The following is a 25,508-nucleotide window of genomic DNA, read 5'->3' on the forward strand; positions in this document are numbered from 1 at the left end:
ATGTGCACTGCTAAGATTAACACCCATGACATCAAAAATGACATCACAAATATCATTGATGACATCACTGATGACATCACATGTTCATTTAGTGTTCATGAACAGCCTCACCAAGGGATTGACATTATAATTTTGCCAGAAAACTATCACATTTCATTGGGAGAACTATCATGACACACATAGTTCATTAAGCAATGCATTGATGTACACACCATTGCATTACACCGTTCTTTCCAGTACATGAACCTTGTCATGTCGAAACGTAGCCATTGTCTGAAGCATGCACCACAGAGGTCCAATATTGAAAATCTTGCCATGTTGAATGGTAAAATGATATATGCTTTCATTTCACAGTTTTGCGTACTGTGAAACATGTAATAAGTAGCTACCAATGCCTCACTTAATGCATAATTTTACTACTACACTGAAAACATAAACACACAACAACAATTACAAATATGTGCATATATAGTATAAGTAAGCAAAATAGCAGCAGTATTACCAGAAAGTGTTCATAACCTAGCTGATTATCTTCATGCACACAAATTACTGCTATGTTTCACTCTTGCCTCTTCCCCTATGTTTATGTATCATATGATGTGCCTGACCCCTAAGGAAAGTAGTGTAAGAACATATGAGAAGGGTGAGGTCTACAAATATACTACCTTTTACTTTTTTATTTCCTGACTGTCAGCGTAGAAAACCACCTGGCCTAGATATGTCAGTGAACAAAAAAAGAGGGAGCCAGACATGTGATGTTATCAGTGATGTCATCAATGACATTTGTGATTTCATCTTTGATGTCATTGGTGTTAGTCTTAGCAGTGCACAGTGGTGTTGCGAGTTATGGTTGCTTAGTTTACCATAACTTGCAAATTTCTTGGGCTTTTCGGTTTTACTTGTAAGTATAATATGGATAGGCTGTTGTTACTGCAAAGTAACTATAACGTTCCTTTAGCAAAGTTTTTGCATGGAATTTGATAGGTTTTTCCTAAAGGCAACTGAACCATAACGTCCTTCAACAACGTTTTTTCACTGAATTTGATAGGTTTTTAGTAGGCCACCTTAACTGTAACGTTCCTTCATTGTAGTTTTTTCAGTAAAGGAGATGGGTTTTTAGTTGCGCAACTTAACCATAACGTCCCGTTAACAACGTTTTGTTCACTGAATATATATATATATATATATATATATATATATATATAAGAAAAGAGGGTCAGACTGTTACACAGTCCCAGGCACAGCGGCACTCAGGCAGAAATAAAAATGGAAAAATAAGTCATATCCCAGGCGTGACTGCTGTGTGGAAAAGTCCTTTATTAACATATCAGTGTTGGACAAATAGGGCAGCAGCAAAAGCACAGGAACAACACGTTTCACCCAACACAGGCCTTGTGTGGTATGAAAGTGAAAGAAATAGGACTGGACCTTTATAGTAACATTGTGGTCCTTCATCAATGTTATGAATCTTAGCCACCATCGTGCTGTGTAAGAAACCCCTAGTGCACAAATGCCGCCATTTTGGAGTGTGCTAATTGACATATTTATAAATGGCCCAGCAGCGTAAATGTACACAGTGTGTGTTTATTGATCCTACCATAATGGAAACATAAAAATAGACATTGATAGCTAAAGATAAGAGGTATATAGAGAATACAAAATGTTGCCCTAATGAATATAGTCATTCACTAAATGTATAGATGTATAAAATGTAGAGTGCTAGTACATTATCAACTCCATTGTATATATGGCTTGATAATTAATGGCAGTCCATTCATTCAGAAAAATATGTCTTATTTGCCTGAAAACATACTCCCAAGTGGGTTGCCTAGGTGTCTCCTTGTTGCACATGCAAGCAGGTATCTCAAATGTATACCCAGCCATCATGGTATATAAAGTGCAATGTACTGATATAGGTTAGGACATATATTGCAGAGATGGTGCAGTGGATCATCGGCAGTAGAGACCCTCTCGGGTGCCTATATCCTGCTTGTCTATGCTTGTGTCAATATAAAGTATATGGGATACATTACTCACCGTAATCATATTTCTGATGCTTGTATCTGTTTAGATTCACATGTTGTGCATAGGACGACATCTAGTGGAAGCTGCAGAGTATTACATTTGTTGTTTTCGAAACTCGAAAAGGGACGTCGACAGGGCATGCCAGTAATACTATCCCTAGTGTGACGTCCACTGTACCCATGCTCCCTCACACGTCGAGGTCCCTCAGATTGTTATTTTTCTGACATGAGGTAGCATGAGGTGTAGCGTGAGTACAGTTGTATCCAAGCAGATACGTATCAGACAAGCTCATAAGCATCCATGCGCCTTCTCTACGAGGGGAGGAAGGGTGCGTTGCATGTGAATCTAAGCAGATACAAGCATCAGAAATACAATTACGGTGAGTAATGTATCCATTCTGAGGCTTGTGGAATCTGTTTAGATCACATGCTGTGCATAGATTAGCGAGCAATGTTAGAAGAAGGAGGTGGTATGTGAGAAGGTTCTTGAGTGAGCAAATGTCTTAGAACCAGTTGTCCCACTTGTGTATATGTCTTGGAATGAGTGTCAATGCAATAGTGCTGAGTGAAAGTATGTATTGAGCTCCATTTAGCTGTTTTGCAAATAGTGTCTAAAGGGACATTTGCAATGAATTCCAGGGTGGCACCTGTGCCTCTTGTGGAGTGAGTCATGGGCGTAAAAGGCAGTGGCCCTCATTCCGAGGTTGGTGCTAGTCATGGCGCTATTAGCCATGACTAGCACCAATACCGGTACCGCCACCGACTTGGTGGTATGGGGATTTACCGGTCTAGTCTGACCTTTGCGGGACCAGTAAGTCCCCATTTGAAAAGCCATTCCCCATTCCCATTTGAGCCCCCATAGGGCTCAATGGGAAGGGGGAAGGCGTCAATAACGGTACCGCAAATTGCGGTACCTTTATTGACCCCGGTATTCCTTTGCGCGTCCCGTCTATAACGCCTGGTAAAACAGGCGTTAAGGGAAGGACCTTCAAAGGGACCTCGGAATAGGGCGCAAAGGGATTACTGGCACCGGTGTCATTACCGGTGCCCGGTATCCCTTTGCGCCCAGGTTGTAATGACCCCCAGTGTCTTATTTGATAGGGAATAGCACAGTTGGATACATCTGACTATCCACCTAGAGATAGCATTTTTTGAAATGCGGTCACCTTCTCTGCCTGGCACTATGGAGACAAACAGTTGATCTGTCTTTCTAAGCGGTCTGGTCTTATCTACATAGTAGAGGACCGCCCTCCTCACATCCAGTGTGTGGGGTTTTACCTCAGCTGAGCTATTGGGTTCCTGGAAGAAATCCGGTAGCTCGATTGACTGGTTTACATGAAATCTGGAGATCAATTTAGGGGATGTCACAACGAAACCTCTGCGATGTCTAGGGGTACCTCCGTCCCCAAGCACCAGTGAAGGAGAGAATAATATACTCCCTCACCAGTTATTGAGGTCACAGGTGCAAAGGGTCAGGAACACGGGTACCAGGTGCTGCAAGGGAAAAGCAGGTCAGTGTGAGTATAAAGCAATAACCTGGGAATGACCAATAATCAAGAAAATGGAGTGGGACCTACCTAGCATGGGAGAAGAACCAGGATGGGGAGATAGCCGGGGGCGCTGGGGCCAGACCCCCCTCACTTGGGGCTTGACGTGGTGCTGAGCCGAAGTCCAAAACAACCTTGAGCCAAAGGGGAGTTCCAGAAGCAGTTCCAAAATGTCCAAAGCAAGAAGTGTCCAAGATCCGAGGAAGGCAAAACTCTAAAGTTCCAAAAGCCAAGTCCGAAATCCGTAAGAAGCAGGTCCAATGATGCAAGCCAGAAAGTCCAAAATCCACAAGGCAATGTCCGGGCAACCAAATCCAAGGAGCAGGCAAGACAGTCCAAAAATCACCAGAAACCAGGGTTCAAAAGCCAGAAGGTCAAGATCCAGGAAAAAACACAACGCCACTCGCAATGCTGAAAACAGCTGAGAAGCGCGGAAGCTCGGCTTCAGTGTACCTTTGAGCCGGTGCTTGGGTCACGTGATCGCTTCCTCATTGGGTCACGTGAGTGGTGTCGCGTATCACGTGACCCTTGCAACCGGGAAGCGGCAACAGGATTGGCTGGGCGGGCCGCCCCTTCAGCATCACGTGGGCGTTGACCACGTGACCAGGAAGCCGGGGTGGTGAAGACTGATCCACCCCAGCGCCACCGCGGCCACAGTATCCATGACGCCGCGCGCCGCCTCCCCCATATGGGGAGCCCGGCACCACGGCCTCTGAAGGGGCGCGCCCGGGAAGGACCACCGCCGCAGGTAGGGTAGGGTATGGTGTCGCTGGGAGGCGGGCGGTGTTATTCGCTGGGAGGTGGGCAGTGTTGCGCGACTCGTGATAGAACCCCCACCCAAAGGCCCACGTCCACGTGGGCAGGACGGATGCTCCCGATGGAATCGTGACCCTAAAAGGGGGGCGTGAACATTAGATGCAGGCTCCCATGACCTCTCTTCCGGGCCGAAGCCGGCCCAATCAATCAGGTAGTACAAGACCCTATTATGAAGACGCGATCCCAAAATGTCCCTCACCTCATACTCATCTGAGGACCCTTGCACAAGAGGAGCCGGAGGCAACAGTGGCCTCATGAGGGGCCGACAAGGTTTTAACAGGGAAGTATGAAACACTGGGTGTATGCGCCATGAGGAGGGTTTGGTTAGACGGAAGGCCACTTGGTTAATGACCCTCGAAATTCGGTACGGGCCAACAAAACGGGGAAGGATCTTACGGCAATCTGGTATCCGTAGGTGGCGAGTGGATAACCAGACCTTATCCCCAACCGAGTAGCAAGGGGCTAGGGCACGATGTCTATTGGCCGCATGGCACATGGCGGTCTGGGCTTCCTTCAAATGCACCAGGGTCTGAGCATGTATGCCCTTCAGATCCCTAATGCAATCGGCTGCTGCAGGAGTAAATGTAGTGGAGAAGTCAGGAATGGGAAAGACTCTGGGATGTTGTCCATACATGGAATAAAACGAAGAGAAACCGGTGGCAGAATGAGGTGCGTTGTTATATGCAAATTCTGCAAGGTGCAGAACTTGGAACCAGGTATATTGGTGTTGAAGAGAGAGACAGCGAAGATACTGTTCTAGTGTCTGGTTGCAACGTTCGGTCTGGCCGTCAGTCTCGGGGTGATATGAAGATGAGAAACGAGCATCTATGCCCAAGAGATGAGTGAGGGAGCGCCAAAACTTAGAGGTGAACTGGGAACCCCTATCGGATATGATCACCGAAGGTAATCCGAAGAGACAGAATACCGACTGAAAAAACAATCTGGCTAGTGTCTGTGCTGAAGGAATGCCGGTGCATGGGACAAAGAGTACCATCTTGGTGAATGCATCCCCCACGACCAATATAGTATCATGACCCTGGACCTTCGGCAAATCGGTTATAAAGTCCATTGTTACCGTGTGCCAGGGACGGGGAGGAATGGGTAATGGTTGAAGCAGACCCAACGGACACCCTTTAGTATTTTTACATTGAGCACAGATTGGGCAGTTTGAAATATAGTTAGTTACATCTCTGCGCATGGACGGCCACCAACACCATCTCTTTAATAATGCAAGGGTTTTTTGTTGCCCTGGATGCCCGTTAACTGGAGCGTCATGAGACCACTCGAGAGCCTGAATGCGCGTGTCAGTGGTGGGGAGGAACAGTAGGCCTTGCATAAAGGGTAATCCCTCGTGATACACTAAATCCCATTCACTCATGTCATTGGAATGTGTAGAAGCCCAACTGCGGACAGAACTGACCAGGTCGGTTGAAGGAGTGCATAGACAAATAACATGATTTTTGCCCAGGAGGTGCTCAGGGAACACAGGAAGGGACTCTCCACCCTGTAAACGTGAAAGAGCATCTGCTTTACCATGACCAGTGCCAGGATGATGTCGTATGACAAAGTCATAGGTGGAGAAGAACAGGTGCCAACGGACTTGTCGACTGTTTACGCATTTCAGGTTCGCCAGAGCTTGTAGGTTACGGTGGTCAGAATAAACGACAATTTGATTTTTTGCTCCCAACAAGTGGTGTCTCCAAACCTGAAATGCGTCCTTAACAGCGAGCAACTCCTTTTCGGTTACAGTATAATGTTGTTCTGCAGCGGTGAACTTGCGGGAATGATAGGTGACGGGGTGCAGCATCCCTGAGGCAGGACAATGTTGCGATAACACCGCCCCTAATGCAAATGATGAGGTATCTGCTTCCACTATAAAAGGTAAATCAGGGTTTGGGTGTTGCAGAATAGGAGCAGAAGTGAAGGCCGCCTTTAATGTCTCGAAAGCCAGATCCTGTGCTTTCGTCCAAACATATGGTTCTCGGGGACTGGTCAGGCGAGTAAGCGGTGCAGCTATAGAGGAAAACCCCGCAATAAACCTTCTATAGAAATTTGCGAACCCGAGAAATGATTACAAAGCCTTAATTGTTGTGGGCACTGGCCAGTTCAGAACAACATCAACCTTGGCCGCATTCATGGACAGACCTTTAGGAGTGATGTGAAACCCCAAGAAATCCACCTCTGTAACATGAAAGAGGCATTTTTCAGGCTTGGCAAACAGTGCGTTGGTCTTAAGCCTGTGAAGTACCTCTTTAACATGGGTTACGTGTGATGAGAATGAAGAGGAATATATCAGAATATCGTCTAGATAGACTATGACGAATGTATCTAGGATATCATGGAAGATGTCATTCATGAATCTCTGAAATGTCGCAGGGGCATTGCAGAGTCCGAAAGGCATGACGTTATATTCAAAGAGTCCATTTCGGGTACAGAAGGCGGTCTTCCACTCATCCCCTTGTCTTATTCGAATAAGATTGTAGGCCCGCCTGAGGTCAAGTTTAGTAAAAAGTACGGCATGAGTAAGATTGTCTAGAAGGGGATTTATTAAGGGAATCGAGTATCTGTTCTTTATGGTGATTTGGTTGAGACGGCGGTAGTCTACACAGGGACGTAAGTCTCCTTCCCTTTTGGGGATGAAAAAGATGGGACTGGCAGCAGGGGACTGTGATGGGCGAATGTGGCCTATTCTTAAGGCGGTCTGAAGGTATTCCTTGAGGGCCTGATCTTCCGTGGGAGACAAGGAATAAATCCGACCACAAGGAATTACGGCGTCAGGGACGAGGTCGATGGAGCAGTCATAAGGTCTGTGTGGCGTGAGATCTTCAGCCTTTCTTTTGTCAAAAACATCCAGGTAATCCATGTATTCTGCAGGTATGCCAGAAGCGGTGACTCCCATGACATGGTTAGGAGGATCAGACTCCATATCATGCTAATCCGTGAGCTGCAAATGGGCCAAAGCGCCCAACACTTGAGAAGGGGAGGTCACCGGCTCAGGGTATACCAGGCAATGATTTTGACAATAGGGGGATTCGAATAACACCTTACTCTGGGCCCAATCAACGACTGGATTGTGGGTTCGCAACCACGGAAGACCCAAGATGAGACCAAATTGTGGTGTCGTGATAAGATCAAATGACAGGGTTTCTTTGTGTTTTCCGTGGATGACAAGGGTCAATGGTGCTGTCTGCTGCTTGGTGAGGCGGCTAACGCTAGGTCGACGTAGTTCCCCGTGGCCCCTGAATCAATCGCCAAGTGAACCTGATGTGGAGTGTTGCCGGGGGAAAGTAGAAGGGCCTGAATATGCATGGGTCCCGCTAATGTTGAAGGTGAGGAGGAAGAAAAGGGAGGACCCGTCCGAACCCCCTCACTTAGGGACGGGCTTTCCGAAAAACCTCCGCTTTAGGTTTAGGACGTCAAGGACATTCCTGGACGTAATGGCCGTTCAACCCATAGTAAAAGCATGCGTTGGAGGTTCTACAGCGTTCCCTTTCAGTAGCTGTAATAGGGCTACGGACCCCGCTGATTTGCATAGGCTCAGTAGTGGAGTCGTTGGTGCTTGGGTTCGAAAAAGGAACAGATTTCTTAGCCTCAACTCTTCTCTCAGCCCTTCGGGCATCGACCTGTAGTGCCAGATCCACGAGTTCGGGGTATTGTGCCGGCAGCGAAGATACAACTGCCAGTGCATCTTTCATAGCCTCATTTAGACCACGATAAAACACCACGGCCTTTTTATTCTCCGGCCATGCTGTCTCTACTGACAATTGTTTGAAGCGAGTAATGTAATCGACCAATGGACTCTTACCTTGAGCCAATTCTAACAATTCTAGATTCCGTGTCCGTGCTTTGTGTCTGGTATTAAACACTCTCGTCATTTCCGCGATTAGCAAATCGAAATCGTATAGTACGCGGTTGTTTGTTTCTAGCAATGGGTTGGCCCAGCCGGCTGCTATGCCTCCCAGGTGTGAAAGTGTGAATGCCGCCATCGTTGTGGAATCAGGAAAAGCCAGGGGGCGGCATAAAAAATGAAGTTTGCACTGATTAATGAAAGTGCGGAATTTGCTGGGATCTCCCTGAAACTTTTCGGGAGGGGCCAGGGGGAACGGCGTGGGAACGTAGACCGGGGCAGGAGTCGGAACAGGGACCGGTGGGCTCATCTGGGAAGAGCTATCCCCGAACTCAGGATCAGGAGGGAGTGCATGGCGTTTGCTCTGTATAGTGTCAAGTCGCTGATGGATAGCCGCCGTGGCAGCAGACATATCAGCTCTGAGAACCGTAATGGCCTGGACTAAAGCAGCCACCTGGTCCCCGGCGGCGGCATCCATAGCCAAGGCAGAGATGGCTTCTCAGTTTGTCACAACGAAACCTCTGCGATGTCTATGGGTACCTCCGTCCCCAAGCACCAGTGAACGAGAGAATAATATACTACCTCACCAGTTATTGAGGCCACAGGTGCAAAGGGTCAGGAACACGGGTACCAGGTGCTGCAAGGGAAAAGCAGGTAAGTGTGAGTATAAAGCAATAACCTGGGAATGACCAATAATCAAGAAAATGGAGTGGGACCTACCTAGCATGGGAGAAGAACCAGGATGGGGAGATAGCCGGGGGCGCTGGGGCCAGGCCCCCCTCACTTGGGGCTTGACGTGGTGCTGAGCCGAAGTCCAAAACAACCTTGAGCCAAAGGGGAGTTCCAGAAGCAGTTCCAAAATGTCCAAAGCAAGAAGTGTCCAAGATCCGAGGAAGGCAAAACTCTAAAGTTCCAAAAGCCAAGTCCGAAATCCGTAAGAAGCAGGTCCAATGATGCAAGCCAGAAAGTCCAAAATCCACAAGGCAAAGTCCGGGCAACCAAATCCAAGGAGCAGGCAAGACAGTCCAAAAATCACCAGAAACCAGGGTTCAAAAGCCGGGAGGTCAAGATCCAGGAAAAAACATAACGCCACTCGCAATGCTGAAAACAGCTGAGAAGCGCAGAAGCTCGGCTTCAGTGTACCTTTGAGCCGGTGCTTGGGTCACATGATCGCTTCCTCATTGGGTCACGTGAGTGGCGTCACGTATCACGTGACCCTTGCAACCGGGAAGCGGCAACAGGATTGGCTGGGCGGGCCGCCCCTTCAGCATCATGTGGGCGTTGATCACGTGACCAGGAAGCCGGGGTGGTGAAGACCGATCCACCCCAGCGCCACCGCGGCCACAGTTTCCATGACGCCGCGCGCCGCCTCCCCCATACGGGGAGCCCGGCGCCATGGCCTCTGAAGGGGCGCGCCCAGGAAGGACCACCGCCGCAGGTAGGGTGTCGCTGGGAGGCGGGCGGTGTTATGCGCTGGGAGGTGGGCGGTGTTGTGCGACTCGTGACAGGGGAGAACCTAGGGTGAGTACGTAAAACCAGCTTGTCTTTGTGTACAACAAAGAAAGGATCCTGCACTGACAATGCTTGTATTTCACTAACTCTTCTTATGGAAGTGATAGCCCCTAAGAAGGCAGTCTTGTAAGTCAGGTGTTTCAGACTGGACTTGTGCATCGGCTCAAAAGGGGTGCCAATGAGCTTAGCGAGTACAACATTAAGATCCCATCCTGGCGATGGTTTAAAATTGGAGAGTGGAGTCATTTTACTCCCTCCATGAATGCTTTGATGACAGGTACCTTACACCATGAGATCTTATTGTGGGAAGTGGTGTACGCTGACAAAGCCACCAGGTGGACCTTCAAGGAGTTGAACACTAACCCTGCATCCAGCAAGTGGAGCATATATGTCAGAATGTGGGAAGGAATACATTCAATGGGGTTAATTTGTTTAGATTGGAACCAAATTACGAATCTTCTCCACTTGTCAAAATAACAGTGTCTAGTGTTATGTTTTCTTGATTCCTTCAAGATGTCCATACATCTTTGAGGCAGGTTAAGATGACCAAACTCGGGTCGGGTCCAGGTTCCCTGAATGGGGAAATACCGGGCCATTCTGACCTTGGAGGGCCCAGTATTTCCCCATTCAGGGAACCCGGACCATCCCCATTCCCATTTGAGCCCCCATAGGGCTCAATGGGAATGGGGAGCATCCTAACAATGGGGCTGTTAATGACGGGCCCGTTGTTAGCATGTTGGCCTCCTCTTTAAAATGACCAAAAATTAGTTAACTTAGTTAAATTGAATTTGAATTTCATAGTTTCGGATTTGGGTTGCTAAGGCTTTGAGATTGTTAATAATAAGATCTTCAAATAGGTCTATTGTCGGGCAATTGACATTAGAGGGTTTTAATTTAGACTTATTTCTCATATTGCTGGGTGCTTCTAGGTTGGTATTGATGTTTATAGGCAGCTCTGTTGTCCATTCATCTTGAGCTTCAAGGCATATGTTAGATATTCTCTCATCTCGTCCCAGCGCATTCAGATCCATGAGTGCCGGTATGTCCCGAATGCTAAGTTTGTATGGAATTGTTTCCAAAATCGGGACTGTCTGTATAGTCACTGTTGGCGTAAAATTTGGCTAGTTTTAATTTCTGAATGAAGCAATAGAGGTCAATCCTCAATTGAGGGTAGTCAAATTCAGCAGTTGGACAAAACGAAAGCCCCTTTTCCAGAACTTCATGTTCTGCTTTTGTTAAAATTCTATCAGATAAATGTATCACTTGCATGACATCTTTGGTTATTGGTCCCTTTTTTCCTTTGTCCCCTGCATCCCCTTGTTTATTTTATTTTTTTACATTTTACTTATTTGCATTTTTAAAGCGCTCACACAGCCTGCAGGCATCGAAGCGCTGTTACAGGAATTGTTTGTTTTAATCGTATAGTTGTTTGTCTTAGTTGCGTATTTATAATGCGTTTAAATACCCAGAGGTTTCTAAGCGCGGACCTGGGGATCAAACCTGTGTTGCTTCGTGTCGTCTTGCTTCCAAGGCAAGCACGTTGCCGCTGAGCCACCCTCCCGGGGTCCTCTTCTTACTTGTGTTGGGTTTAGGATTGCTTTGCCTTTGTTTTGATTACTTCCTTGTGTTGTTTTGCCCACCTGATGTAGAAGTCTAATTTCTTCCCAAAAATGTAGTCTAATAGGAGTGTCCTCATTGCTGGAAATTGAGAAGTTTCTTTGTTTACGCTCTTTAATTTCTTCTTCGTATTTACTTACATTTTTCTGCATCTGCAATTTCATGTTATTGGCTGTTTCTGCATCAAAGCCAGTGTATACTTCTTTTTCTAGTTCTTCAATGTCTTTGAGCAATTTTGCTCTATCACTTTTGGCATATTTGACCAATATATTCAGCATGTTAAAGGAACATTCACTAGTAGCTTCCCCCCATTCATTTAACATTTCTGGGTCCGGGTCCTGATATGTGGGCATGGTGAAAATTCTGAGACCCCTTGATATTCTCCGATTATCTAAATAATTTAGCAGGGATTTAATTTCCAACCACTTGTTGGTCTCTTTTCTATGGAGTTTCTCCAATATATATATATATATATATATATAAATATATATATATATATATATACATTACACAGCCACGTTAGCCATGGTTAAGTTGCTGTTTCCATAGGAAGAGCACTTTTTGGGCGGCCTATAACTCCACTCCCCCTGGACGAATCCTCACCAAACTTTGCAAAATAAATGTAAGTAGGCCACTCTGAATTTTTTTGCTAAGTTTGGTGAGGATTCGTTTAGGGGGGGGAAAGTTATAGGGGGGGTTACCAAAACGTCTTTTTTTCCCATAGACTGAATGGGGGAAAACTTTGCGCACGGCTACAGGCCAAACCGCTGGACAGATTTTCACCAAATTTGCGTCAGGGGCTTGGTCCCGAAAGCGTGCTTTTGTAAATTTGGTGACAATCCGTGCAGTACTTTTCTTTAAAATGACCAAAAAGTAGGTCTCAAAAAATGTGTGCTATCTATGTCTGCTCCGCAGTCACACTTCCCTGTTCGCTCCGCGGACAAGATACCGATTGGCTAAGGGGCTGGCGTCATGACCGCGGACACGCGACATCTCTGCCGATTGGCTGCAGTGAGACGTGTTCTGCGTCAGATTGTTTGGATGCGCCCGACATCTTGGATCCGCCAACAGCACAGCAGCGACCAGCAGCAACATGCTATTTCGAAAACTATTTTGCTGTGTCATACTACTTGGGGAGGTTCAGACAGTAAGAGATGGGTGAAAAACTGTATTTGTTCAGGCGGTAGGTGTTAATGATGTATTCTCTATGCCTGCCTTGTTCGGGATGTTTGTAAGTGCAGAAAATGAGGGGTCTCGTAAGGGGAGTATTTCAGTCCGTGTGTGCGCAGGCACCTTGAAACTGTTCTAAGGACACGCGTGGTGTTAGCGGACATTGAAATTGACTACATGCTGTAATTACATTATTTTTTTCTATGGGTGTGCTATTGATTAGTACGCCGCCATGGGTGTGACATGCTGCAGTGGTTGTGGCCAGGGCCTAGAGTCTTGGATGCAAGGCCGTAGGCCATAGGCCGAAGGCCATACTTCCAAGACTGTAGGCCTTGGCCACAACCACCGCAGCATGTCACAGCAATGGATACACCTGTAGTATTGCTTATCGATCAGATGGTTGTGGGGAGTGTGTAGAGTCTTGGGTGCATGGCCGAAGGCCATGCACCCAAGAACAAAGTTATAAGCACTGGAGGTATAAGCCACTGCACACCCACACATTGTAATATCTATGGACATACAGTTAGGAGTCTAGCCTCTGGCCAGAACCACTGAAGCATTCCACACCTATAGATACACCCGTACTACTGCACATCACTCAGGTGGTTGTGGGGAGGCCTGCAGTCTTGGGTGCAGACCATGCACCCAAGAGTAAACTTATAAGTAGTGAAATTACAAGCACCATGCGTTTCATATGCTGCGATGGTTGTGAGTACGACCTATAGTCTTGGTTGCTTGGCCGCAGGGTGTAGGTGCTAGGTTATACATCAAAGATGCTAGGCCCAGCCTACAGCCACTGCACCATATTACTGCCATAGATTAGACGTGTAGATTCGAATATGTATGACATGACTGTAATTATACTTACTGTTTACTTTGTTCAGAATCCATATATGTCTTACATGACTTTAGTACTTGGCGGAAATATCCTTTTTTAATTTCTGTGATAAAAGAAAAAAGCATGTTAGTTTTTGCATTTTATGAAGACTTATTACATTGTATAATAGACAGTTTATCTTTTTTTAACCTCATATTTAGTTTACAAACCAGTGTACTGTACATTTTGCTCAGTTTCTATGTTTGTTCTTCAAAAACCTTGGGTCTGGGGGAAAAATAATCCTTGTCGGATTAAAAAATACCTTTATTTGCCATGCTACAAACTATTTCTTTGTTTTCTTTGAGTGTTTCCTTGTTTTTTGTGATTAATGTGATGTTTGTTGCCTTGTTGCAAATTTTTAAGAACAGTTACATACCTGTTGGCGTATTCTAACTGTGCATTTGTTGTTACAGATCTGTGGTATTCATTTATCTGTGTCGTTGTCATACACTCTTGGGCAGTTAGATACCTGTTGGCGTATTCTAACTGTTTATGGTCTTTTACTTGATTTTTTGGTAATGTTGAAGTACACATTAGTTATAACAATTTTAGCTTTAAGAAGATTAAATACACATTTGTAAGATTAGCTGGCAATCTCTGCTTTAGAGTAATGGTGCTATCATTACATTCCAACCATCCACATTTCTTTTTAATGTATGCAGTGTAGTGACCTGCATTGGTTGTAGCTCCTGCGTGGTAGATTATACCTATTGTTGTAAAGGTTTTCTTTCCAAGTGACACTTGACCGTGTGTGAATCCAGTCAGCTTGCAGTTGTTTTTGGTACAATCTGCATTATAACGTAGAAGCATAAGTATTATGTAGTTACTATGTGTTTGTATCAGTAAGGTGGAGCGATTGTCTGAATTGCACATAGTACATAATCTGCCATGGTTTGCATTCTGTACAAGTTGCTGAAATGGAATGGATTCACAATGAGGTATGGATACATACACAAATCACTCATTTGGGATTTGTTCCTGTATCACATTGCTACAGAGAGTGCATGTATGTTTTCACATGTATGAAATCTGGAATATTTCATTTATATGTATGCTTTTGTTTTCCAGTACTTGTAGTAAGTACATTAGAACTTCTTGTGGATCTTCTTGTGAGTTTAAAGTGAATCTCACCATTCCAGCACAGTAGTCCAATTCTTGTCTTATTCCGTGAACACTGTATGTGTTGTCAGGATTGTTTGTTGCGTTTCTATGAAGGACTAACATTTGCAAACACAATTGGTCTGTACTGTGTAAGTAAATATTGTTAACAATTGGTGGCAATTGAAATAGAATATTCATTGCTACATTTGCATAGCCACTTACACCAGTTGCATTTGAAAATTTGAATGGACCAGCTAGTTCTGTATCTGAAAGCTTTTTTCAGAGTTTCTGTTCCTTCTTTGAAGAAGTACCTGGTTTACTTTCCCTAATAGGTTCTTCTTTGCTTGTGGTAATTGATGAAGCTTTAGCTTCTTTTGTTTTCTTTGAAGGATTTGCTGTCAGATTCTGTTGCATTTCTGTTTGAATTAGTTTTCTTTTACCACGTTTTACTTCTCTGGAACAGGATATTGTTTCAGATGGGGGGTGTACAGTGAACGCAGTCTATTGTATTCTACAATGCAAGGAATATCAGCGTTCAGTTTACTTGCATCAAAGTTGATTAGAAATAGACCGTCAAGTGTACGTAAGCGTGATAGTGCTACATAGCTCATGCCTTCTTTAAAGACTGTCAGGCCGATTCATGGAATTAATGTGCGCCGAAAATTCCGGCGCAGAGGTGCCAAAAGTGCGTATCGCAGTGCAAGTGCGAAAATCGCAGGGAAACCAGCGCACATCAATTCATGGAAGTCCATGCGCGAGAAAAATATTGGATGTGCGCTGAAAAAGTGTGCGGCGCATGCCAGCGCACAGGTCATCCAACGGCGTGCGCCACGGCCACAGCGAAATCGCACATAGCGCGGCGCACATAACAAAAGTAGGCGGAACACGGGGCGTAACACTCGGAATGGGGAACAACGCATGAAAATATGGGCGTCACGGGGGAAGTACAGGAGGCAAGTGCGCGGAACGCCCACACGCTCGCCTACAACTCATATTCATGGAATCGAATAGGGCAAACCAGCGCACGGGCAAAGACGCGCACAGGGCCAAACAAGTCCACCACAAGAAAGCAGGCGGTAGCGTCCCTGCGCCTGAAATAAATGTGCGCCAAAATGTGAGCTAACAAAAAGCACCTATATACAGCTATGATGAATGATCCATACTGTGGCCCTCTAGGACAAATGAGGTGCAAAGGGGTATCGACAAACACGGACACCCGCTGTGTGAAAAATAGCGTGTGCGTGTATTTCGGGGTGCGCGGGAAGTTCCACACGCGATTGGCCTGGGTACGTGTATTTCGGGGTGCGCGGGAAGTTCCACACGCGATTGTCCTTGGTACGTGTATTTCGGGGTGCGCGTGAAGTTTCACACGCGATTTCAGCAGGGTACGTGTATTCCAAGGTGCACAGGAAGTTTCACACGCAAATTTGCACGGTACGTGTATTTCGGTGTGCGCGTGAAGTTCCACACACGATTTCAGCAGGGTACGTGTACTACGGGTGCGCGGGAAATTCCACACGCAAATCCAGCAGCCTACGTTTATTTCGGGGGTGCCGGGGAGTACTACACATGAATTGGCCGTGTGGGTCCTCCCAGGTGTTCCCTCTACACCCCCCATGGCCCCTGCAGGCGGCCCAAACAACAGGGGACTACCCTGCACCCCTGCACATGTCCCGCAGGCAGCCCATCCACCATGGCCATGCCCCCCAGCCAACCCACATGTCACCTTGCACTACTGCCCACCAACGCATGTCTCCCAGCACCCCAACCCCCAAGCATCCAGGGGCATCCTCCACCAGGCCCCCACTCATGTCTCCCGCCCCCCACCCACCCCCCAGCAGTCAGGGGCACCCTCCACCAGGCCCCCACTCATGTCTCCCTGCACCCCCACCCCCCAGCATCCAGGGGCACCCTCCACCAGGCCCCCACTCATGTCCAACTCATGTCCCCCTGCACCCCCACCCCCCAGCACTGTGGGGCACCCTCCACCAGGCCCCCACTCATGTCCAACTCATGTCCCCCTGCACCCCCACCCCCAGCACTGTGGGGCACCCTCCACCAGGCCCCCACTCATGTCTCCCTGCACCCCCACCCCCCAGCATCCAGGGGCACCCTCCACCAGGCCCCCACTCATGTCTCCCAGCACCCCCACCCCCAGCAGTCAGGGTCACCCTCCACCAGGCCCCCACTCATGTCTCCCTGCACCCCCACCCCCCAGCATCCAGGGGCACCCTCCACCAGGCCCCCACTCATGTCTCCCTGCACCCCCACCCCCCAGCATCCAGGGGCACCCTCCACCAGGCCCCCACTCATGTCTCCCTGCACCCCCACCCCCAGCATCCAGGGGCACCCTCCATCAGGCCCCCAATCATGTCTCCCTGCACCCCCACCCCGCAGCAGTGCGATTGGCCTGGGTACGTGTATTTCAGGGGTGCGCGGGTAGTCTTACACGCGATTTCATCAGGGTACGTGTATTACGGGTCCGCGTGAACTTCCACACGCGATATCAGCAGGGTACGTGTATTACGGGTCCGCGTGAACTTCCACACGCGATATCAGGCCTGGGAGAGTGGGGTACATGTATTCCTGGGGTGGGCGGGAATATTTACACGCGACTGGGCCTGGGAGAGCGTGTTACGTGTATTCCTGGGGTGGGCGGGAAGATTTACACGGTCACCTACAACGCGCCAAAAAAAAGGTCCAATCCGGAAACACGTATGCCAGCATGAAGCAGGCGCACGTCCCGCGCAGCATAAAAGTGTGCGCAAACAACAAACAAGCTCAAGACGCCAGGATGAATTTACCGTTCCTAGCAGCAGTGGCTGTGGGATACCGCAGGAGGAGGAGGAGGATAGTCAGGGCCAGAATCTTTACACCCAGAACCAGCCTTTTTGGTATGCCTGGTGACCAGGTGTATGGGAGGTACAGGTTTCCACCTCACATAATACTCGACCTGGTCAGTGAGTGGGAGGATGACCTCACATCACCCTCCCTGTGCTCCCAAGCATTCAGCCCCCTGGAGAAGGTCCTCAATGTACTGCAATTCTTGGCTACCGGATCATTTCAGCGGACAAATGCCATAGTGGGGGGGTGTCACAGGCCACGCAGTCACGGTGCCTACACCAGGTGTTGGCCATCATCACTGCACGCCCATCAGTCCGCAGGCACATATACCTGCCCAGAACACCTGCAGAATGGCAGGCTGTCAGCCAGGATTTCTACAGGGTGGCACAATTCCCCAAAGTGCTAGGTGCCATTGATTGCACCCATGTGGCTCTACGTCCCCCCAGGGCATCTGAGCACATCTATAGAAACCGCAAGCACTGGCATTCCATCAACGTCCAGGTAGCATGTGATGCCAAGGGAATCATCACCTCAGTATATGCCAACTATCCAGGGTCCACCCACAGCAGCTTCATTTACAGGATGTCAACCCTAAACTGGGACATGGAAGCTGGGCGGCATGGCGATGCATGCCTTATTGGTGAATATAAATGCCACAGCACACGCATGCATGACAGATACAGAGTAATGTCACTACCCCACTAATGATCCCCATCACCACCTCCCCAGGGGACAGTGCCTATCCTCTGAGCACCCACATGATGACGCCAATTCGGAACCCCATCACGCCTCCCGAGGTAAGATACAACACAGCCCATATTGCAACCCAGGGCATAGTGGAGCGCACATTCGGAGTGCTCAAGTCACGCTTTCGCTCCCTTGACTGTTCTGGCGGGCAGCTGTTATACGCTCCCCCAGTAGTGTGCAGGATCATAGTGGCAGCATGTGTCCTGCACAATGTTGCAACACGCCGGGGCCTGGCTATGGACATGGTGGTGCCCCCACATCCCCAACCACATGTACGTCCGCTGCACATGGGAGGGGAAAGGGCACGGGGTGAGGCAGCCCGTACGCAGCTGGTGGCTAATTACTTCACATAGAAATCACACCCCGGTGGAGTGCACACAGCCCTGGCACATACCATCTGACAATCAATGATGACTCAATGTGACAATTCTGATGAATTAAGGGACAGTCAACTGTCAGAACCATAGCAGCCTGAGATTGTTCACCTGGAAGTGTCACAATGTGTGCATCCCTACCTACACAAACACCACCAATGCAGTGTCATCAAAAGACACACTTCTATGCAGCAAAAATGAATACCCACTTGCAAAATACAACATGAGAACAGTGCCATGTCACCCAACCCCTCCCCGGCATCGCCACACAACACACCATGGCATGTCATGCTATGTGAGAGCAAACAAATTAATCCCCACAACATCACACAAGTGTCACAAAGTACAGTGTCCCTAATGGAAACTGGCCACACATGAAATGCTCACAGTAATGCAGGACCAACAACACACATTACCAAATATTTACCAATAATACTATTCACCTACACAACCTCCAACCTACCATAAACATGACAGTACGGATTTAAAAAAATTGGTAGTCTCACTACCTGATAATGCCAGCACTTCCACCACTTCCAACTGTACAGTGTTAGCGCCACGCAAAAGTGTAGGTGCACTGCTTACAACATGGACTCCATTTCCAAAGTAGACCGCCTTGTGAAGACATGAGGAATGGACCTGCAAATTAGGAGGATGAGATGGATGCAGAGGCACATATCAATACACCATGCAGTGTACAATACAACAACAATATGCATTAGGAATGTATACACAGTATTGACTACAGACTGCCCACACATCAAATGGGAGTCCAACGTCACTGTGTAAGTCAATGTCACTTGGGCACACCCTTTGCAAGCCCATGGAAATGGGAAGCAGGAGGGGTGTGTGTCACACAAACCCAAGCATCTAACCCAAATTCAGGACAAGCCTGCATTTGCCCAGCCACAATACAGCATATGCCCACGGGAGCCACACAAGGCAACACACTGTAATAAAAATCAAAAATCAAAATTCAAAAATCAAAAATGGCCATGTATGGGCCAAGGGGGGTGGGGGAGGCCACCCAGGAGGTCCGAGGACAGGGTGCACACCAAAACCCACCTGTGTGGATTTTGCGAATAAAACACCTCCATGGGCTCATGGCCTGCACGGCTACCCTATTGTGAGAGAATCGGTGCTGTCGCTCTCCTCACCCTCTGCAGCTGCATCAGGAGGTGGTGGCACTATGGGAGGCAGCCCACACAAAGCCCTAGTCTGGTCCTCCATGGCAGCAAGCATGCGGGTGTGGAAGGTCTGGTTCTGGAGGATAATCGTGCGGAGGTCCCCATGCAACAACCCACGGGATGCCTGGACCTCCTCCCTAGTTTCCTGCATCTCAGCTGAGAGCGTACGTGTGAGCCGCTCCAGCTGCTGTTCTGTCCTCGTGTCAGTTGAAGCCTCAAGCTCAACAAGAGTCACCCTGAGCTGACGGAGTTCCACCCTCAGGGCTTCCCTGTGGCCATGGGACTCAATAGAAATGGCTTCCCGCAGAGTCTCCAGTGCCGCCCGTCTGTCCCTGTTGGACGCCAACATGTCCTCCCTGTGTGACTGGCAAATGGAGTCTGTTGCCTGCTGTAGTTGTTCCATCAGCCTTTCTTGGGGGACAATGGAAGTGGCCACCCTATCCATGGCCTGAGCCATCATCTCAGATGATGCTGCCTGTTGGTTTGCCATACCGTATATGGATTGCTCCCATGCGCTATTGCCAGGTGGCGTACGGCCACCGCGTCGGCGGGCACCACACCTGTCTGGGGCAAGGCTAACTGCGCCTTGCTGTGCCGGCACTGCCTGAGGCTGCAGGACTGCATTCCCCCTCTGATCTGCTGGCCCAGGAACAGGATCAGATGTTGCGGAGTGTGACCCTGCATCCGTAACCACCAAAGGCGGACCTATCAACACTGACATCCCCATTGAGGGTTCTACCCCTGGTGCAGGTGGGTTGGACAGTACAGAATCCCTCCCAGAAACACTTACCTGCGACCGCACATAGGTCTCATCATCCGAATCGACACCTGAATAGAGCTCGGGGGAGGTGCACCCAGAGACACCCCTTGAGATAATGGTCTGCAGCAAGTGTGGGTTCTCACCCACCACCACACCACGTCCCTCACTAGTGCCCGGTCGGGCCTGAGACCCCTCCTGGGTCTGCACCATCTCCACAACCCCAGCAGTATCAAGTGCGTCATCCCCTGCAAAGACATGAAAGAAAAGAAATGGGAACAGGCATTAGCACCATGGCGCACAATTAGGGCTGAGAAGCAACAGAACCAGTACTTCATTGACACATGTCCCACATGACTATAACCCTCCCATGCATGCACCGTCACTGCGTATGAAGGGGAGGCAAATAGCACACATTGATGACACCAAGATGGAAGACCAACACATTTGCTGCATGCTGGCTAGCAGTGCCATCACACATTGGTCTGTGATTGGCATGTCCAATACACATACATGACACATGCCATCACACAGATGGCATGTACCATAGCCATGTCCCACATGTGACAATAGGACTGAGAAATGCCTAGTGAAAGTGGTGGAATGAAAACAATCAGCCTGAATGAACACAGAATAATACGCAACAATGTTGTGGCAAGATGACACTTCAAGGGCAACTGGCGTGAGGTTGGGCTAAATGTCTACTGTTGCCAGAAGGGATACTGCAATACCCAAATCCTGGTGCGCAGAATGTATTGGATGAAGCACATGGGTGATCCAAACCACTCAGGCACACACACCCTCACCTGGCACTCAATCAGAAGCCCTCACACAGACACCATGCACATGGATGACACACACACATGCATGTGCACTCACCGGACAATGCCTCGTAATCTGGCAGGTCTCCCACAGCTTGGATCTGTCCCTCCGTGACTTAGGTCCCAGCAACATACTCATAAGGAGTGAGTTCAAAGTCCTCTGCTGGAGACCCACCTCCAGTCACTAGAGTAGCGGCATGACTTGAGGCCAGCTTTTTCTTTGCCCTGCGCTTCAGGTCATTCCAGCGCTTGTAGCAATCATTAGCTGTGCGCCTCACGAATCCAAGGGCACTTATGATGTCCGCAATGGTCTGCCAGTGTGCCAGACGTTGTGCAGGTGTGGTCTTGCATCCTGCAGTAATCACCATTTCGCTGTCATGTGCGGACACATACTCCACAAGTGCATCAAGTTCGGCCTGATTGAAGCTGGGCTTCCTTGGTGGGCTGGACTGTGTAGCCGTGTCTGGGGCATCAGCCTGTACTGGATGAGCACTCTTCCTCTTCCGCTTGGAAGGTGGTGGGGATCCTGAGTGTCCTACGCCGCTCTGGACACTAGGGCCAGGAGCCCCGGTGGACTGTGGACTAGGAGTGTGGGAATGAACACTCACCATGGGACTTGGTGCAGGCATTAGCTGAAGTGTGATGTAGTCAGGGGGAATGTCAGCAGGATGGACTGGGACCGACACTGTCCTGGCTGGGAGACTCAGAGCTGGGGTGGATGGAGCCGCAGCTGCCCCTGCAGCCTCCCCACCCTGCCTACTCGGGGCAGCAGATGACATAGCTGCCCCTGATCCACGTGGCCTGGTGACACCAACGTGCACCGCCACACGTGGCCTAGACCTGCTGACCTGGAAGTCAGCCATGGAGTCACCCTGTGCCAGGTCTGGTGCCACAATGGGCTGGTCCAACAAGGGCTGAGCAGGGATGGTGTCAGCCACGTTACCCTCAACCAGGGGGGGGCATGGGTGTCCCTGACTGGTCACCCACACATGGGGGGCTAGGGGCACCCTGCAAGTCCCGGCCACGTCCCCTACCGTATCCACCACGGCCACCTCTTGAGGCTCGGCCACCTTTGCCACCCTTACCGCGTGCTCGCCTCCCAACCATGGCACTGATGTTGTTGTGCGTATGGGAGTTGCAGTAAACTATTGTCCTGGGCAATTGGGGGTCAAAGAGGTAGGGTACTAGATGGAATTCGTACCCTTGTGCTCTAGCAAGGCTGTATGTGACCCCTGGGGGAAGATGACGGGTCACGCAACGCACAGGCACCCCAAAAAAGGGAGATAATATGCATGCAACCCTTCCTAGACCACGTGCGTGGAAAAATAAACCTGCACTACGCTGTGGCACCCAGAAACACAAAAATGAACGTATGCGTGTCACACACAGCCTAGAATGACCTCTGAAGGGGTACGCGACACAGGGGGCAAGCACAGATGTTAAATACGTGCGCGACTCACCGTCTGCCTGGAAAAATAGCGTGAAAAAGACGCGCGTGTGCGCGTTGGCAACACCCCCACCAAAAGAAGAATTGTACGCAGTCTAAGGAGACAGGACAACAGAAGAAGTGAACGCTGTTTGAGGAAACAGGCCCAGGAAAAAGATAAAAAGAGAAAAAGCTGTCAGAGGTAACAGGGAGTACGAACTTGGAACGCCGTGAAGTAAATCGCGTGTGAACCAACAAGAAGTACAGATTTCATCCACTCGCTCTCTACGAAAAGCACGTACAAGGAAATGGCGTTCTACACGTACCTTTTAAACATGCCCACACGTCCAGCTTCACTTCTGCGTGTACGCGCTAAGGCGCTATCCTCCAATTACACGAGCTGACACTCTGACGTGCAGTCATTGGACGTGTAACATGCACCTGTGTACAGGGAAACGCCCGCGCATGCACGTCACAGACGCGCATACGCGCTGAGGCCCTTTCCACCAATTACACGCTATGACACTCTGACGTGCTTATTTTTTCTACACGCCATGGAAAACGCACGTGCGCGTAACCTCATAGACGCGCCTACACACTGGGGGCTTTTGGGCCAATGAATTTGCGTACGTGTGCTGACGCGCTTACGCGCTAAGGCCCTTTCCTCGAATTACACGCAGACGTGCTGGATTTTCACGTGCCAAATCACTCCGTATCAAGCTGGCCACGCGTAAGCAGACGGAAGACCACGCTCCTGCCCAGAAGGCCGAATTACTGCCCCCCAGAGCCCCGAGCACGCTCCCACCTGCCATCTGCTGCTGCCTGATTGCCTACTGCCCACGTGCCCTGCCATTTGCTGCCTGCACATCAGCCAGGGGTGCTGTTGCTGTGACCAACCCTGCTAGAAACGAATACTCCCGATTGGGATTCCATCGCTCCACAGACCAGCCCCAGGACCCAGTTGCCCACCCACTCCTGCCTCTGGGGTTGTCATGTCGGGCACTGCAACATCTGGCACCACTGGCAACCCTCGGCCAGAGAGGCAGAGGGGCACCAGCTTCACTGCCACCGAAGTTGGTGTCCTGGTGGAGAAAGTCCTGGGGCAGTATGATGCCCTCTTCGGAAGTTTGCGCGCCGACAAGGAAGGACGGACTCGGATCTGGACGGACATTATGACTGCCATCAACGCGGAGGGGGTGGCAGTCCGACTATTCCATCATGTCAAGAAGCGCTGGGAGGACTTCAGGTCCAGGACCCTCAACAAGGCCCGGTGCCTCTAAGGGGCCACTTGTCAGAAGATCAGATGAGGGTCCTGGAACGCATATCCCCAGCGCACCACGTCCAGGTCCTTGAGAGGCAGACCCGTCTGGAGTCGAGCGGTAAGTGGCCAAGCATTGCTGTGCGAGACAGGGCATGTTGCAGTGTGCTGGTTGTCTGATACTTGCCTGTATGTGTGACATAGGCCATGTACGCGTGTGTGTGTGCAGGGACATCATGGTCATGCATGTGAGACCAGTAATGTGTGAAGCACACGGTTGGTGTATGTGTTTAAATACAACATGGGGAGCCCTATGCGGAATGGACACATGAGAGCATGCCAGTCTCTGTTCCTGGACATGGGTGGGGGTGAGGGATGGGTGCTGATGCCATGTACATGTATGGTGTCCATGTCTGTGTGTCTGACCTGCGTGTCTGTGACTTGTGAATGCCATGGATGCATGACACATGTCTGTGACAATGTTCAGAATCACTGATGCAGCCTAGTTATCCTTGCATCCTCTGTGTCTGGGGTGTACGAGTCCAGATGGATGAAAGTACGGTGAAGTGTGTGCATGTGATAGGCATGACCCATGATGCATGTGAGTTCAAAAACAACATTGTATGTTTCAAGAGTGCCTTGGACATGTTTGCTAATGTTCATAGCATGCGCCATGCCTGTTACTGCATGTGTTTTGCCTGCACTGACCCATGTGTTGTGGAGGGACATGATGGAAGTGATCTTTGACAGTGCCACTCATCTGCTATTTCTTCCTGTCTAGGGGACCATTGTACAGTACCCTGATGCTTGTGTTCTATGTCTCCCTCTACACAGCGCAAAGTGAAGAAGAGGGCGGAGACGGCGCTGTGGAGCAAAGCGGCGGGATGCCCCCATGGCTGCAGCGGAAGGGGTGGGTGAGCCCCCACAGGGGTTTGCAACGGCAGAAGACGGGGTGGAGCCATCCAGGTTGGTGGTTTCCACAGAGGAGGAGGAGGCCGCTACTGAGCCGCACATGTCCCTGACACTGTGACTGCACCACCATGCACCAGCAGGGATGCCCCATCCCAGGCCCGTCCGCGGGTAGGGGGGATGTCCATGTCATCTGACTCCCCTCCACCTGCGGAAGAGGGGACCCCTGGCCGTATAGAGAAGGTCCTGATTGGTGTCGCGTTGCGCACGGGTGTCATTCGTGATGAGGAAGGTGCATCCCGGGGGGAGCACGCACGTCATCACGAAGAGCACTGTGCCAACGTGGCCCAGTTGGGAGCGGCCATGGTCGGGGGTTTCGTACATGTGTCGGGCACTCTGGCGACCCTCTCCTCCTCTGTGGAGGCTATGCGCCAGTCGTTCTCCATGCAGTCTTCCGGCCCAGATGTCACCAGGGCCCCCTGTGGACCTGCCCTGACCAACGCAGCCAACTCGGTGGGGATCCCATCCCTGCCACAGTCGGGAGTCGGAGGTCCAGCAGGGGTGGACACACCAGCAACTGGACCCCAGCAGATGGAGGATGTGACGGCATCATCGGGCAGGGCACGTGCACAACGGCGTCGGTGGATTCCATCAGCCTGGATGCCGTCGTGCTG

The 25,508-nt window shown here is 49.6% G+C and overlaps 1 protein-coding gene across 1 annotated transcript in view; it reads right to left on the reverse strand.

Moving 5' to 3' along the window:
- Nucleotides 1-25,508, reverse strand: part of LOC138497151 (uncharacterized) — a 572,420-nt gene that overhangs the window by 98,583 nt on the left and 448,329 nt on the right. The gene's annotated exons all lie outside the window — the stretch shown is intronic.

This window comes from Ambystoma mexicanum, chromosome 5q, assembly GCF_040938575.1.
Source record: "Ambystoma mexicanum isolate Mex_15411 chromosome 5q, UKY_AmexF1_1, whole genome shotgun sequence".
Taxonomy (NCBI): domain Eukaryota; kingdom Metazoa; phylum Chordata; class Amphibia; order Caudata; family Ambystomatidae; genus Ambystoma; species Ambystoma mexicanum.